The sequence below is a fragment of the Cryptomeria japonica genome, chromosome 4, assembly GCF_030272615.1.
Source record: "Cryptomeria japonica chromosome 4, Sugi_1.0, whole genome shotgun sequence".
NCBI classification, from domain to species: domain Eukaryota; kingdom Viridiplantae; phylum Streptophyta; class Pinopsida; order Cupressales; family Cupressaceae; genus Cryptomeria; species Cryptomeria japonica.
Genome location: NC_081408.1, coordinates 364,391,036 through 364,409,811, shown reverse-complemented (window position 1 = coordinate 364,409,811; position 18,776 = coordinate 364,391,036).

The window sequence follows — 18,776 nt, the reverse complement described above, 5'->3', positions numbered from 1 at the left end:
TACATGCAAAAAGAAAAAACAGAATAGAAATGTTGCTTATATATCTAGATTAGTTTCTATTTTTTTAAAATTTCATAAATAAAAGGATACTATTTAAAGTTAGTCTATTTATGCTAATACCTACACAACATAAGTTTAACTTCAATTCAAAAAATGTATAATAATATATTTTATATGAATAAATATAATAAAAAATAGAAATATCAAATTAGTATTTGACAATATTCATTTACTATTATTATTTAGTGTAAAAGTATTACTTTATTTTACTTTAAAGTTATTTATAATAAATATAGATTATAATATAAATACCATAATATGTTCTAGAGATGTAAAAGGTCATATGGGGCAAAATTTTATCACTTTTTTGCAGTACATGAGATCAATTGGTAGGCCAAATTTAGAAAATAATGTTTCTTGTGCAATTGGCTCAGTCTGGGAGAATGGTGTGTGTGTGTGTGTGTGTGTGTGTGTGTGTGTGAGAGAGAGAGAGAGAGAGAGAGAGAGAGAGAGAGAGAGAGAGAGAGAGAGAGAGAGAGAGAGAGAGAGAGAGAGAGAGTGTTTATGAGTTAGAGAGAGATAAAATTAAAAATTTAAAGATAATTATTCTACAATAAATTAAAAATTAATAAGACAAATGTATTAATTAAATTAATTCTATTATCTTTTAAAACTATTATTTGTAACTTCATAAGACAAAAATAATTTAAATTAAATTTTAACTTAATGTAAATTAAACCTTAAAAGAAGATGATGATTAGAATAATTAAATTAAAGAAAAAAAGATAGAATATCCTAATAAAAGAAGATTAAATTAAAATATATTCTTATAAAAAAAGATAGAAATAAAAGATAGATTTCTAATTCAAAAAATAAGTATTCTACAATAATTAAAATTTTAATAAGGCAAATAAGTATAAATTAAATGAATTCTAATTATTTAAAATTATTATTTGTAATTTCATTAAAAACCTTAAATAATTAAAATAATATTTTCACTTAATAAAAAATTAATCATTTAAAAAAGTAGAAAAAGTGGCTTATTCTTTTTTTTTTAAATAATTTTGTCTATTCCACTTGTCAAACTTCAAAAAAATATGGAATATCCAAATAAAAGAGGATACCATTAAAAATTATTATTAAAAACAAAAAATAGTAGATTTTTCTTTTGTGCACATTTTTTTTTCTAATCAATCATATTAAAATATGTTTTTTTAGATTTTTGTCACCACGTTTGAGATCAATTCAATCATCTTGCATCCTTCTAGTCAATTTTGAACCATTGATTTCAATAAGTAAGTTGAAAACTTCATATAGGGTATGCCTTTAGCATAAATATCAAATTAGTATTTGACAATATTCATTTACTTTTATTATTTAGTGTAAAAGTATTTATTTTATTTTACTTTAAAGTTATTTATAATAAATATAGATTATAATATAAATACCATAATATGTTCTCTAATTGTTTTTAAAACATTAGGATCCTTAAAAAATTAATGGTTTCATTTCTTTAGAAGTTAGTAAAAGGGAGCATTGATAATCTATACTTAGAATAGTCATGTATGATTATTTTCTTTTGATATTTGACAATGAACTTAGAGAGTATATGGATTTATATTATGAACCACTTTAATCAATGTAAGATTGTCATATTATGCATCTTAAAATATGAAATCATATATGAGAAGAAAAAAAGAAAGCATATATGAGAAGCACATCAAAGATTTACAATACTTTTACATCAAGTATTTGTAGTTATTATGAGGATAACATCGAATATTTGCAGGCCTATTGCAATGACCTTGAATCTATTTATTAACTAAATCCTAATACTTATTGTAAAGCTAACTATAACTATAATTAAAATCCTAACCCCAATTTTATCTTTAAACTTAACCCTGATCCTAACCATAATTCTATCTATAACCATAATCCTAAATCTATTTCTATATGATATTGTAATCCTAATCATAAAATTGAATCTACCTATAATTCAAACCCTAACCTTAACCCTAATTTTATCTTTAACTCTAACCCTTACCCCCATGGTCCTAATCCTAACACTAAATGTTAACCATGAACCTAATCTTAAACCTTATCCTAATGTGAATCCTAACCATAAACATAATACTAACCCTAACCCTAACCATTATGCTAATATTAACCCTAAACCATTATCTTACTCATAACCCTAATCTTGATGTAAACCCCCAACACTAAACCATAACCCTAAACTTTATTGCTAACTCTAAACCTAACCCTTATCCTAATGTAAACCCTAACCCTAACCATAATCATAAACCCTAACCCTAGACATATTACTAAATCTAACCATAACCATGATGTATAAACTAATGCTAACCATAACCATAACCCTAAACCTAAGGTCCTAACCATTATCCTAATCCTAACCTTAAGTCATTATTGTAATCATAACCCCAACCCTTACCCTAACTCTAACCATGGTGTAAAACCTAACTTGAACCATAACCATGATGCAAACTCTAAATCTAAACATAATCCTAGCCATAACCATAAATAATCCTAACCCTAACCCAAAATAATCCTAACCCTAACCCTAAATATTCCTAAACCTAAACCATTATCTTACTCATGACCCTAACCGTGATGTAAACCCTAACTTGGTCATGACATAAACCTCAACCCTAGCCATAATATTAACCATAACACTAAACTCTAACCCTAAAATCTAACCCTAACCCTTACCCTAACCAAAATCATAAACCCTAACCCTAACCCTTACCCTAACCAAAATCATAAACCCTAACCCCAAACATTATACTAACCATAACCCTCACCATGTTGTATATCCTAATGCTAACATTAACCCTAACCCAAACCATATTTTTAACCCTAACCATTATCCTAATCTTAACCCTAAACCATTGTCTTACTCATAACCCTAACCATGATGTAAACTCTAACTCGACCATGATGTAAAGCCTACCCCTTACCCTCATGGTCCTAACCATAACACTAAAAGATAACCATGACCCTAATCTTAACCCTTATCCTAATGTAAATCCTAACCATAAACATAATCATAAAACCTAACCTTAAACATAATACTAACCCTAACCCTAACCCCAACCATGATTTATATCCTAATGCTAACCATAACCCTAACCATTATGCTAATCTTAACCCTAAACCAAATTATCTTACTCATAACCCTAAATTTGATATAAACTCTAAACATAATTGTAACACTAATAATAAACCCTAACCCTAACCCTAACACTAAACCCTAACCATAAGCCTAACCTTAAATTTGATATAAACTCTAAGAATAATTGTAACACTAACAATAAACACTAACCCTAGCCATAAGCTTAACCTTAACACTAAAACCTATCCCTAACCCTAACCCTAAAATTGATATAAACTCTAAATATAACTGTAACACTAACAATAAACCCTAACCATAAACTTAACACTAACACTAAACCCTAAATTTGATATTAAATCTACACATAATTGTAACACTAATAATAAAACATAATCCTAACCATAAAATTAGCCCTAACACTAAACCCTAATGATAACCCTAACCCTAACCCTAATTCTAATCCTTAACTGTAACCCTAACCACAATCCTAAACCTAAACAAAACCCTAACCTTGAATCTAACCCTAACCATGATATAACCTTGACCATTATCATAACTTTAACCCTGAAACCTAATCATAATCATAACCCTTAACTCTAACCCTAACCATGATGTAAACCCTAACCCTAGTAATAATCCTAGCCATAATTGTAACCCTAAGCATAACCATAAACTTAACCCTGACTACAACCCCAACCATGATATAAACCATAACCCTAACCATAATTCTAAACCTTAACCCTAACCTAACCATAACCATAACCATAAACCCTAACCCTAACAATAATCCTAAACATAACCCTAACTCTAACCATAGCTCGAAACCTATCCCTAATCCTAAGAATAAATCCTATATATAATCCTTATCCTAATCTTAAACCCTAACCTAAACCATAACCTTAATCTTATAATTCTAACCCTGAACCTAACCCTATTCTAGCCCCAACCCTAATCCTAACCCAAACCCTAACTCTTATAGCTATCATCACATACTATCTTTGATTGCAATCTTAACCCTGACCCTAACCCTAATCCTAATTATAATTCTAACCCTAACCCTAATCCTAATTTTATTTGTAATTAATAATTATAATCTTTAACCTTAACCCTAATTATAATCACTAAGATTAACTCCAATCCTAACTCTTACCCCAACCCTAACCCTAATCCTAAGTATAATACTAACCCTCATTATAATTATAACCCTAACCCTCATTATAATTATATCTCTAATACAAAACCTAATCCTAAGCATAAACTTTACTATGATATTAACCTTCACCCTAATCCTAATCTTCAACTAAAGCCCATCATAATTTTTATCCTATCATGATCATAATATTATCTATAACCATAGCCCCACCCCTAACCATAATCCTAACCCTAACTCTAACCAAGATTTAAACGCTTGCCCTCATGTTATACACTTAATAACTATAAAACGATATTACAATTTCAAAATAAGAATATAATAGTATTATACTTATCATATAGCACTCTATTAATATAATATTACCAATAAAACTATAACAAAAATATTATAATTAAAAATAATTTAAAATAATAATATAATACATTTAAAATATTTCAAATTTATATTATGAATATTATTTTTAATAAATTATAAAATAATATCATAATAATAAAACAATATAAATTAATAATAATAGTATTTTATAATATTATTACACAAACAAATAGAAAATAATAATAATTGCAATAATAATATTACATATTATTGCAACAAACATTAATAATATAATATTATATAGTTCTATTTTTAAAAAATTTATTGTTTTCCATGTTGTGCCGCAACTGCTACTAGCTTACATATATTTGATTTTAATCAAATATATATATAATACGTTGAGAGATATCCTTCTCAAGGTGCCTATTTTTATCATGTACCCCGAACTCAAATAGGCACTTCTAGAAGGATATCTCTTGGTGTATTATATATATATTTGATTAAAATCAAATATATGTAAGCTAGTTCCTATTCTCCTTCCTAAGGAATTTTTAATTCCTTATTTATCTTCCCAATGGTCTTTTTCCCTTTTCCCCATGTCCTTGAGGAGTGTGGAGTCAAAGAATGCCTTTATGGCTAAATCTCTTGGATATCCCACTTGTCCTCTCCTCTCTCCTTCAATCTGAGCCCTTGATCAATCTTCAATCTTGACCATTCATTTCCAAGCCCTAAACTCTATAAATTGAGCCCTTCTCCCATCTCCAATCATCCACTTTTCATACATCCTCATGTTGGTCTTTTATCCACTTATCATTGCACTAGCATAATGTCATTTTGATTTCAAAGCCACATCCATATTTCATCCACATACACTCATCCAAAATATGTTGTTATGTTAGTCGAGAGCATTCCACACTTCACCCCATCTCTCTCTACCACTCTCCATTAGTCAACTTTGGAGATATCAAAGTTCGTGGAGACAAGGAGGACAAGAAAGATGTGTGGCAATGGGAGCTTCTTGAGTATTAGTTCATTGATTTTGTTTGCCTCTCATTATTATTTATTTTAATATATCTTGGTATACACTAAAATGGTTTTAGTTTTTATGTTACTTGACTAATTTTGACTAACTGTTTTAATGATTTTACAATATGTATATGTGTATATATATGTGTGTGTATCTATATGTATAGGTATGTATATCTATATGTATATGCATCCATGTATATATGTATGTATATGTATGTATACATATACATAAACATATACATATACATATACATATATATACATGTGTGTGTGTGTGTTTGTGTATGTGTGTATGTATATATATGTGTGTGTGTGTTTGTGTATGTGTGTATGTATGTATGTGTGTGTGTGTGTATGTATATATGTATATGTTTATATATGTATGTATATAGACATACATACATACATAAATACATATATATACACACACATATATATACATACATATACATATATATGTATATATGTATATGTATACATATATATACACATATACATATATATACATACATATACATATATATATATATATGCATATACATATATACATATTATATATATATACATACATACATACATACATACATACATACATACATACATACATACATACATACATGTATATACATATACACACACACACATATATATATATACATACATATATACATACATATACATATATATGTATATATATATGTATGTATATATATATGTGTATATATGTATATACAAGTATATATGTATGTATGTATGTATGTATGTATGTATGTATGTATGTGTGTGTGTGTGTGTGTATTTATACATATATATACATATATACATACATACATACATACATATATATATGTATATATATATATGTGTGTGTATATGTGTGTGTGTGTGTGTGTGTGTGTACATATACATATACATGTATGTATATATATGTGTGTGTATATGTATACATGTGTATGTATATATATACATATACATGTATATGTATATATATACATATACATGTATATGTATATATATGTGTGTGTATATATATATACAAATACATACATACACACACACACACAGATATGTGTGTGTGTGTGTGTGTGTGTGTATTTGAAGATATATATATATATATTCATTTACTTATATACATATATATACATATTTGCATATAATTTACTCATGAATAACTTAATAAAGAAAGAATAATGACTCATAAAAAAGATTCAATACCCACTCAAGAAACACTCTAGACAACAAGGTATACACGAACAAAAAACTGACAGGAAAGGGCAACATGAACACTCATTAACCAAGGTGGTGACCAAATAGGAAGTACAACTTATGTCCCTACTTAGGGTTCAATGGGAATAGATATTTTCCAAAGTCTGTGATCCGCTCCTTGATGATACGCATATCCTACATCCACTTAGTTACATGAAGAACTAGTTAGTCAAATCTTAACTTAAATAATTGAATACATGAAGTAACAAAATCAAAATAACTTTCTTGCTCAATTTCTAATCATTAAGAGTTTTCATCCATATGAGAAAAAAAAATTGATATCATTGATTAACTAATCACAAAAGCATAATAAGCATAATTTCCAAGTCAGAAAGGAGGGATGTAACATGTGTATTACATTATTCATTTATATATACACAATATTCATATATGTGGAGTTTGTATGCACATAGTATCCATATATATAGATACATGTTATCTATTCCTAATAATCACAATCAATTATATCCTAGAACTATGACTCACCAATGTAATTAATATGAATATTGTAGCTTTTTATACAATATTTCATAAATTAAATCATAATAAATTTTAATTTTTTAGTCAAAAATTATGTTTCACAACATGTAGATCATCATTTAAGTAAAAAATAACAATTTTTTTAGTGAAACTAGAGTGCAAAATTTAGTGTGAGTGATTACATATAAGCATAACTATCCAATAAGCCAAAATAGTTGAATGACAATCAAGTCTACTATCTTTTCATTTAGTTGTGAACTAATCAACAATTATATACAACATATATGAATGTTGTTGACTATTTCTGTGTCAACTTAAATTCATCAGGTTTGAGAAATATTTCACATAACCTACGTGAAATGCACATTGTATTTACGACAAAGGTGAGGAGTTTATTTTGCCTTGTTACTTTATTCGGGCTCCAAGTTTAATTTTTAAGTTGATCGGTTGAAACAGTCAAACCATTTAAGGATCACTAGTTGAAGGGTCCTAGGTCCATGGTGGGACCGACCCCTTTCACCCACTACCGGTTGGTGTGGTTTTCTTATCACTTTCTCACATCGAACAGGAACACTTCCATTTTGGTTCCCTGTTCAGACCTTCCATTTTCATACGACAATGCGATATGCAATGGTGGGTCATGTCCTACAAGAAAGAGAGGAGGGTTCTTTGTGGTAAGGGTTTCAATGGCGATGGGAGGGAAAAGGGTGTCTGGCTGAAAGGCCATGTCTTTTCAAACTCTAACCGAGGTGGGACCTCCATGCCATGTCACCCGTGGGGCCTAGTTACAAAAAGGACATTGTTGTTTGGCAGCGACAGATCAAGGGGCCTTTGGAACAAGATATTTTGTTTTGTTATTTTATTTTCATGCGATAAGTGATACTACTAGAAGAAACAACAAGAAGATTGTTATCTCGCAACGCCAACAAAGGTGAAAGAAGGATGCCATAGGATAACAAAATGACAACACGAAGGGTTTTCCTCCTTATCCCACAAGGCGAATAGAGGTAGTCGGATGGTCATGCGGGTTAAGAATTTAACATAAATATATGAGTGATCTCAGCCTGCCACGTGGCATGCATATGACCATGGTTTTCACTTAAAATGTTGATCAACGGTCATGACTTAATCTTCAGTTGGGCCTTTTTTGGGTGTGTATGTGGCGAGATCTCATGCATCCATCTGCGTGCGAGATCTCTTGATCGATGGTGAATATTTGAACTTGTGGAGGCCATTGAAATTTGAGTGCTCTCTGTCAGGGGTGGTTGTTGACCCAGTAGTTGAGACATTTTTGGACTTGGTCAGTGCCTGATCTTTGATTTTTTTTGCTTCCAACCACCAAGAATTTTCACCATTACTCCATATTGGACTTCTGCAAGTCCATTTTAGATGTCATCCATGCCCATTTAATACATTTTGGAGAATTTCTTGCCTCTGTTGTGCCACCATGATGCATCTATTACAAATATTTCTTCTCCTACAACCCTTTTTTCCTCTTTTAGAGATGATGACCACTTGCAGAGTTTTCCTTGCGCAATCAGATCAGCTTGTCGATCTGATCTTCTCCTCCTCTTGGATATTTTGTAACCTAACCCTAGGGGGTTAGGGTTTCTAGCTACGTTCAATTTTGAGTTATGCCTAAACTATAAAGGCAAATCTGTAACATTTGTATAGTGATATTTTTTCTTTTCTTCTGCAGAAAACTTATGTTTTTCAGCACTTGTAAAAATTTTCCTTGCCCTTGCATGAATAAAATTCACCTATTTTGCCTTCAGTTCTTTCAACTTGTGTAATGTTTTTACCCTTTTGTCAGAACACATTTTAATTTGTTTCCTTAGTATGGATGATTGTGTTGATTCCTTGTGGGTATCATCTATGAAATGGATCAATTCCTCCAACTATCTTGCAATTTCCAACCTTCACTCTACATTTTGGAAGCTAATTAGGATAGAATCTTGTGCATGTGTTGGGTGACTTTATTTATGTTTGTGAATTCATAGGCAAGAAAGATCACCTTCGGTCTAGGTGAAAACCTCTTTCCCTTCTTTAAAGAAACTCTTCTCTCTCTCCCTTTTCCATATGAGATCATAGATTAGTTTTTCATGTGTTGGGTTGGTCCAACATTCTGCACTTGGATTGCAAAGGAAGTGGACCTTCTCCATGGTGTAGGAGCACCTACTCATCTAGATTCCTCATGAAGGATTTTATATTTTTTTTTTTTTGTATGGTTTTGTAAAGGTTGTGTAAGGTCCTAAGGACCATTTGGATTCAATCCAAATCATTTTGTAAGGCTACTAAAGCCATTAAGCTCTTGGTGACCTATAAGGTCCTGATAAGGTCAAAGTTGGTCAAAGCATGTTAAAAAGCCCAATATGGGTTGAGATGATGTAATAAGGTCATTTAAGCATGTATAGAGGGTAACTAGATGATTCAGAATCAGTAGGACAAGTTTTGGAGTCATGTTGTCAACTTTGGCAAAAAGTTGCAAAGTTGTCACAATGCAAAAATGCAAAATTTGCAAAAAAGATGTAGCAATGGTCAAATCAGTTTAAAGGTGGTTAAAGTCAGTTTGAAGGTTTTTTTTGGTGTATTTACCATATATATGTGTAGGGGAGGTTGAATGGATGTTGTTTGGACAATGTAAGAGAGCACAATTATTGAAAATTAAATTTGTAACCTGCATTTTCTGTGTTTTATCAACATTGCAGTCTACTATATTGAATTTTTTCTTGCCTTAATGTATTAATTTACTTAAGAAACCCTTTGAATATGTTAGAGGGTTGAATCCTATACAATTTAATTTTGGTTTCATTACATTTCATTCATTTTTGCAAAAGTTATATCAAATTTGGTAAAAATAGTCACAAACCCTTGCTAGGGTATCCAGTGACTTGAAAAAAAACAAAAAAAAATTGGTCATCCTATCATCAAAAACCCATTCTAATGGATGGGATGACCCTTGTAAATGTATATTTCTATTTATTTTTTTTATGCAAGGTTCCATGGTGAGAATGGAAAGTGCTAAGAGTGACACAATATCTTATTTTTGTGTCTCAAATTGAAAATGACAGCAAGTTGGTGATGTGTGGGTTGATATAAGTGCAAGATTGGGCTCCCAAAGGTTGGGTTAAGGATTTGAGAGGTGTGAGGGGTTAGTGTTGTAATGGAGTAAATTTTCTACCACAATGATTATGGATCCTTGAGAACAAACTATCCCTTTGATACCTCCTCGAATTGGCATTGAGATGAGCCAGGGGATAACAGAGTTATGCTAGGATTTCAAACACCTGAGAGGCATCTTTGGATGGCTCTACAAAGTCTCTATCCTTAGGACAAGTGCGTGGAGCTAGGACACTAGCATGACATGATGTCATCCTATACAGACGAAGCGCAAAGTCTGAGCAGAAAGCTCCAAACTCACTGACAGAAATTCCAAAACAACTAAATAATATCGAAATCAATAAAAAGTGCAGATTACAAAATTGGATAAGGAAAATAAGAAGAAAGTAGGGAAATGTTACAAGTTAGCCACACTATGAATCTTCTCGTAAGACAAGCTCTTCCTCACAACAATGTACCTACACACAAGCAAGAGATAAAATATTGGGGGTTGTGTTTTGGAGCCTACCTAAGTCATACCCCCATTTTGGTGTTTCCACCTCCATAGACAACCCATGAAGCTATGGGAATAATAAAGTGATAAAGATAATTCAAAAGATGAAACAAAAAATTGGTAAAAGATATTGGAAAATGAAAGAGAGATTAAGGAAACTCCCCTTCCATGAATGATTGTTGGAAATACTGGCGTAGAGTGCTTGAGATGCTGCAACAATGGTGATGCTTATAGAATTCTATCCAAAAATAACCTCAAAGAGATTCAACCTGCAAAATATTATCAACTTGCTAAGAGAATCCTTCAAAATGCCTTTGAAATTGATAGATAAAGGCCTTGGAAGGAAATCGGACATCGGTGGGCGCATACAGAGGCATTACGATTTCTTTCGGGCACAGGCGTAACGCTCAAATGGTCACCTACCGACTGTCAGATTCACAAGATGCTAGCACACTGTGTAGACATCTCTGGGTCGTGCCTGTGTCCCCGAACGTGATAGGTTGGTGGAGTTGGTAATACTTCGACCAGAGCTAAGAAGGATGGTTTAAGTGGACAAAAGGATAGGATGGCGAAGCCCGACCTCTGCTTACATGGAGGAAGGCGTCATTTGTCACATTAATCACAAGGGATAGTATTTTTGACATTAAAATTGCACACCCTAATCAGTATTTGTGGCCATTGATTGGTCAAAATACTCATTGTTTTAATTACTGTCCTAAAACTGGGTATGTTGTTGTCCTAATGAACTAGTGGACTGAGATTTTGAGGTCATGATGTAATGAGTGAGTTTGATGAGTGGAGGACAATTAGAGAAGGTGTGTGGGAGTCCTTAGTAACCCTTGGAAGTGTTAGAAATTCGTAGAGAGAGGTGTTGGCTCAGGTTATTATGATTGTCCTAAAGAAAATTGTGGCTGCCACAGTGAACAAGTAATATAGAAACAAGTTCTCTTTATGGTCTTTATAAGGGTGGATGGGAGGGTGAAGAATGGTGGTTTGTCTATGTTAAGGAGTCTCTTCAAGGGTGTCATGAAATCCCTTGGGTTGATGAGTATCTACTTGTCAAAGTGATTTGTACCCATGGACAATTTGGATTCCTAATTGGAGTTGAATTTATGTGAGTGGGATGTGTTAGGATTAATGATAGTCCCAAAGATATTGAGAGGGGGGGTGAATCAATATCTAACCAGTTTACAGAATATTTGACCTTATTAAGAACTTTGCATTCCAAAATAGTGTACCGGTAAATAAGAATTAATGCAATGAATAGGAACAATAAAGACAACATAGAAAACACACCATAACACAAAATGTTTAACGAGGAAATCCGGTGTGGGAAAAACCTCAGTGGGATTTGTGACCCACAATATTCACTCACTGGCCAAAGAATAAATATTACTTACAATGAGGGGCCTGCACATGCAGGAAGGCCAACTGCCTAGATCTCACTGCTCAATAAGAGTCACATTGACTACAAAAGTGGATTATGAAATCCAATACAATGTACTGCTTCAAATCAGCATCAACTAAGTCAGGTTCAGTACCGGTTTAAGCTCATTCTATAACCAAAACCTTCATTGTCACTATATCTCCTTATACATAATTTTCATACTACCTTCTTACAGTACTACACAAAATGACCTATAAGATCTCATACATTTATATGAGTCTTTTACAATATGCCATGTCAGCTTTACAAAAGATAATTACAATTAAATACAATAAACAAAAGTTTATTCTCGGTCGGCTAGGGTGTCGGTATGCATTGTTGTCACTATCGGTGAAGTGTCTATCAGTGTATGTAGATGTCTATGTCGGAGTTGGTACCAGTGTCTTTCGGTGGTTTACCAAATGAATGCCAGTAGGTTGCCATATGGTTGTCATCAATGACAACACCAACTATTCTCATAAGAGTGTAGAATGCCAGCAATCTCCCTCTTTGGCATTGATGGCAACACTCATGAGAAAAATCCAAAAAATGAAGTCCAAAAAGTTACCAAAAATATGTGCTCCCCCTGAGCATATGATCTCCTTTGAATAATCATTTTTCTCTGTCCACTACTCCCCCTTTGACATCAATGACAAAGTTTGTTAGAAATTGTCAAACGAGTGCAGAAATTTCACCTCAAAGTTTGTAACTGGTTAGTTACAATCTGAAATATGTCTGCCAAAACCAAATTTAAACTCTGCTTGAATCTGTTGTTGTCATTCAGGGTTTCCTCAGTCTGTTGGATCGTGTTGGTGAGATGATGCATGTGTTCTTCTGGTGATCTTTCTCCTTGAAATAATGCCTTAGAGATTTCATTTCTTAGAGAGATTAAATTGTCCAATTTGGGACCAAGTTTATACTTAAGTTCTCTGGAATTAGCCTTAATCCTTGCTTTCTCTTTCTCAAATTTCTCCAATTTTTCCTCAAAACCTGTTATTTCCTGCTCAATAACTGACATAGGTTCAAAAGAACAAATTATGTTATCAACTATGTCATCTATTTCCTTCTGTACTCTGCTTATCTCCTTTTCTATGTCCTTTGTCAAAAGATGTGGTTTGCATGTTTCTCTGTAGAGCTCTTTATATTCCAAAATTTTAGTATTTAGTGTCAGTAAAAGTGTGTTTATGTGTTTTGTGCACTTCTTTATTGTGTCCTCAAAGAATTTTTCCTTCTCCTTTTCAACTTTCTCTTTGAATGTGTCCTCATTCACTTTATCAACTGTTATTAAATTGTCAAAAATGAATTTGGACAATGTGTCCAACTTAGCTAAAGAATCCTTTACATGATCTATATTACATTTTGGTGCAATCAATTTAAGAATCGGTATTGTGTCATCAATTTCTTTGTAAGCCAATGCATTACAGTTTGTTATCTTCTTGATAGAGTCCAGGAGTACCTCTGTCACATTAGTAGGCCTGAATTCACTTAATGAAGTACCAGATGTCTGACCAACTACCTTAATTACCTCTGTGCTTCCAGAATTAGTAATCATTTTGTTTGTATTATTCTCTAGTGGATCAGTCTGAGTTTGCATTTCAACTAGTAAAGGTTTGGGTTTCTCAGTGATTACCGGTTTCACTATCTCAATATGTACTTTTGTCTCTATAGGTTTCTCTGTCAGTTTCTCTATGTGCTCAACTGTTGGTATCTTTGTCTCAGTAGGTTTCTTTGTGTTAGCATCTATACCTTCAATATTCATTCCTGTATCCAATGGTTGTTTAGTTTGTAATGATTGCTCAGTTTTCTCTGTTTGGATTTCAACCTCAACAATTTATGTCAGTTGCTCAGTAATGTTGCCAGTGTCAGCAATGTTATCCTTAACCTCTGTATTGTCCTTATCCACAACAATGTTCACTTCCTGAGTGTCTACATTCATGGTGAATTGAATTTCAGATTCGGGATTAGTGTCATCATGTGTGATACCTACACTTTCAGTAATCGGTGGATCATCAGTATGTACTGGTGTAGTGTCCAAGGGTGGTGGAAATTTATCAGTTATCTTGATGTTTGGTGTTCCACCAACTTTACCTTTCCATTTGTCCTTATCCTTCTGATAAACTTTGATTTTTTCCTTCGGTTTGTTCAATTCCTCTTATTTTTCCTTTTCTACAAAAAAGATATCCCATTTATCAGCAGTCTCCTCTGAAATCTCATTTACTCTACCTGCCATCAAACTTACTTGTTGGTGACCACTAGCAAAAATGGATCTATTAGCCTCACAAATCAGGTCATCAATCTCCTCTTTTGAGTTAACTAGATGTACAGCTAGAAGTTTTTCAACTTTTAGTTTCTTGTCCAATTCCATTACTGCAATCCTTTTTGCATCTAACCTTCTATACAGTTCATTAGACAAGTCATCCACAACTTTAATTAAAACTTTTTTATATATATCGAGATGTAGAATTATACTATTTTCAATGCTTTCCTTTTCTGAATCATTGAATGTGTTATACAATTTGCTCACATTAGCCAAATTGCCATCATCAGTTATTTCATTTTGTAGATTATCCAATGGAGGTATAACCAGTTTCTATTTCTTCTTGGGAGTTAGTTTCTTAGCCGGTTGCCTTACTCCTTGTTGTTTCTTCCTTAAACTCCTTGTTCTTATGGGTGGAGGAGAGGGTATCAGTGAAGGTTTTCTCTTCCTTTCAACTCTTTTGAATTCAACTGGTATCTCACTATAGAAGATGTGCCAACCAGTGAGATGTGTGCCTCCGGTTGCAGTCCTTCCAGCTCACTAGCCAATATACCAGTAATGTTCTTGACATTTTCTTTGATTTCCTTTACCTGTTTTGATGCATTTATTATATATTTCTCTCTTTTCTTCCTTTTCTTCATTGTTTTCACATCACTTTCAATTGTTTCTGCACTACCAAAAACTTCTTCTGTTGGTTCTCTAGGTGCATCTAACAAAGCTTTTGCATAAGTCTCAATTATGTTGAGATCTATCTCATAACCCATTTCAGTTACCCATACAGTTCTAGGAAGTACAACTTCCATCCATGTCTCATCCTTCTTGATTACAAAACAGATTTCTTTATCATATTTATCCACTACAATCTACGATAGTCTTTCTCTAGTTTTTATTTTGGCTTGAAAAGCTTTAAAGTGTTCAATTATGTTTTTGTCCTTTGCAGTACCCATGTCGGTGAAAGCTTCCTGTAATTGTTTTCCTACCGGTATGTCATATCCAAATTCTTTATGTCCTATACCTAGAATTTCCTTTGTGAAATACAGTATTAAACATACTAAAAGATTACCAAAACGAAATGTCCCTTTCTTGTCTCCTTTAATCTTTTTCAAATTATCTATGAGTTCATCCTTCAACCATTCACACAAATCTATTTTTGCATCATTGTTGACCATTTCATATGCACTATTAATGCAAAGACTAGAAATTGAATTAAGTCTATTTGCATGTGTAGTCTTGTAACCAAGTATCATACTTATGAATCTCACATTTATGTCCTTGATGTCATTCACTCTTAGTGATCTACTATCTGATGTTGCTCTGGTTAGAGTCATTTTTTTATTGTTAGGAACCTTCTTTGTTATGTATGGTCTACTGCTAGTTGAGGGTAAACCTATTACTGCACTAATTTCTTGTCGGTGAATTTGCAGACATAGTCTAACCATAGAAATTATCCATGTTCCCTACTTAGGACAATTCTCACTACTTCCAAAAATTCAGGGATGTTCAATATTTCAACAAAACCTAAAATCTCCACAATTTTGTGCTTAGGGTTTAACAATGTCATTTTCATCACAGATTACTGTTCTAAACATTTTTAACAACTCCTCGGAACCTAATTCTTCAATGTTGCAATGAATATATATCTTAGGGTCTTTAGCATAAGCTACATCTTTAGGAATCTTTGAAAATACGCCTATGGAATCATCTTGCTTAGCTACTTTAGGAATAATTTTGAACAGGGGCCTAGGGTGTTTTACATTTTCCACAACAGTAGGGTTTGCAATAAATTTGGAAGCAGAAGAAGAAGCCATTTGAAAAATACCTTTAGCTGTCTGATAATGTCTGAATGCTTGAAATAAATCTCTTCACACCGTTGCCTTGAATGTCTTCGCTCAGATTTCATGGTCTGCTAATTTTAATGCTCGGTGAATCAAAAATGAGGGAAAACCAATGATTTATAATGACTTTTCCTTCAACGGCCGCATTAAATGCTCCTTGGTTAAGTGAAAGCTTAACACATCTATCGGTAAAGAAGAAATCTATCTTCTCACCATCAACCAAGGGTAATCTACATGATATTCAATTCGCTGCAATACCCCCAAAGGGTTACTTCTCAGTGGGATGAAGAATCTCCCGTCAGTGGAGTAATACTTTGTTCTACTGATGAAGAAATAGTCTCATCAACATTCTATTTCTCTTTCTAATCCATTGTTTTCAAAATTCTTTCTTTACCTCATCTACCTTTCCTTTGCCTTTCAAACTAGGTCCTTTATTATTTGCCAATGAAGTCTTGCTTCTACGAAATTTTGCAATATGTCTAATTTTGTTACAAGCATAACAAGTCACATTATTCTTCTGAATAGCCTTTCCATATCCTATGTCGGTTTGTGTTCTGCATTGATTAGGTAAGTGCCCAAATCTTACACAAACATAACATCTCACATTCATTTGGCAGTTTTCTAAATTATGACCAACTTTGTTGCATTTGGAACATTGACTGGTGGGTGCATTAATGTTCTGATTGTTTATAGATCTACACTGATTTTCTCTATGACCATACTTGTTAAAGTTAAAGTGTTTCCCATTAAATTTGTAAGCATTAGGTTGTCTTACCGGTTTACTATGATCATGATTGTTTGCAGTACCGAAACTTTATCCAACTTCAAATCCAAGTCCATTAGTATCTCCATTAGGTTTCTGACTTTTCAGCATATTATCAAGTTCCTCTAAACTTTTCTTAAATTTCTCTTTGTGTTGATTTGCAATAGCCAACTCATTTTCTATAATTCTCATTTGTCTCATAAGTTCAGTTTTATCATGTTCCATGTGAATTAGATTTGTCTTTAACATATCATTTTCATGACTGAGTCTTAAATTTTCATTTCCAGCATCATTGAGTCTCCTAGTCAAGTCATCTTCATTCTTCTTCATGTCTTCAATGTTTGTGCAAAACCTCAAAGTCATATCTTATATTTCCTTCTTCATAGTACTTATTTCTTGTCTCAACTTGTTCAAAAGTTCATTAAGAGTTTCATTTTCATCATTATCATTTTGTATCTTCTCATGAAGTTCTTTTCTTTTATTTCGAGGTATAGTAAGATTCTCCTGAAGTCCTTGAATGAATTCTTGTGCAGTCCTTAGATCATCTTCAAGTTTGATATTCTTCAACTTTTCTGCATCATAGTCTACAAGAGCTCCTTCCAATTGTTTTCTTAAGTTCTCCATCTGTACTGGTGTCAGAATCTTCCTCAAGATGTTAGTCTTATGAAAATACAGGACCACGCTCTGATACCAATTGTTAAGATTAATGATAGTCCCAAAGATACTGAGAGGGGGGGTGAATTAGTATCTAACCGGTTTACAAAATATTTGACCTTATTAAGAACTTTGCATTCCAAAATAATGTACCGGTAAATAAGAATTAATGCAATGAATAGGAACAATAAAGACATCATAGAAAACACACCATAACACAAGATGCTTAATGAGGAAACCCGGTGTGGGAAAAACCTCAGTGGGATTTGTGACCCACAATATTCACTCACTGGCCAATGAATAAATATTACTTACAATGAGGGGCCTGCACATGCAGAAAGGCCAACTGCCTAGATCTCACTGCTCAATAAGAGTCACATTGACTACAAAAGTGGATTATAAAATCCAATACAATGTACTACTTCAAATCAGCATCAACTATGCCAGGTTCAGTACCAGTTTAAGCTCATTCTATAACCAAAACCTTCGTTGTCACTATATCTCCTTATACATAATTTTCATACTGCCTTCTTACAGTACTACACAAAATGACCTATAAGATCTCATACATATATGTGAGTCTTTTACAATATGCCATGTCAGCTTTACAAAAGATACTTACAATTAAATACAATAAACAAAATTTTATTCCCTATCGGCTGGGGTGTCGGTATGCATTGTTGTCGCTGTTGATGAAGTGTCTATCAGTGTATATAGATGTCTATGTTGGTGCTGGTGTCGGTGCTTGCTGGTGGTTTACCAGATTAATTCCAGTAGGTTGCCAGATGATTGCCATCAATGACAACACCAACTATTCTCATAAGAGCACCAACTATTCTCATAAGAGTGTAG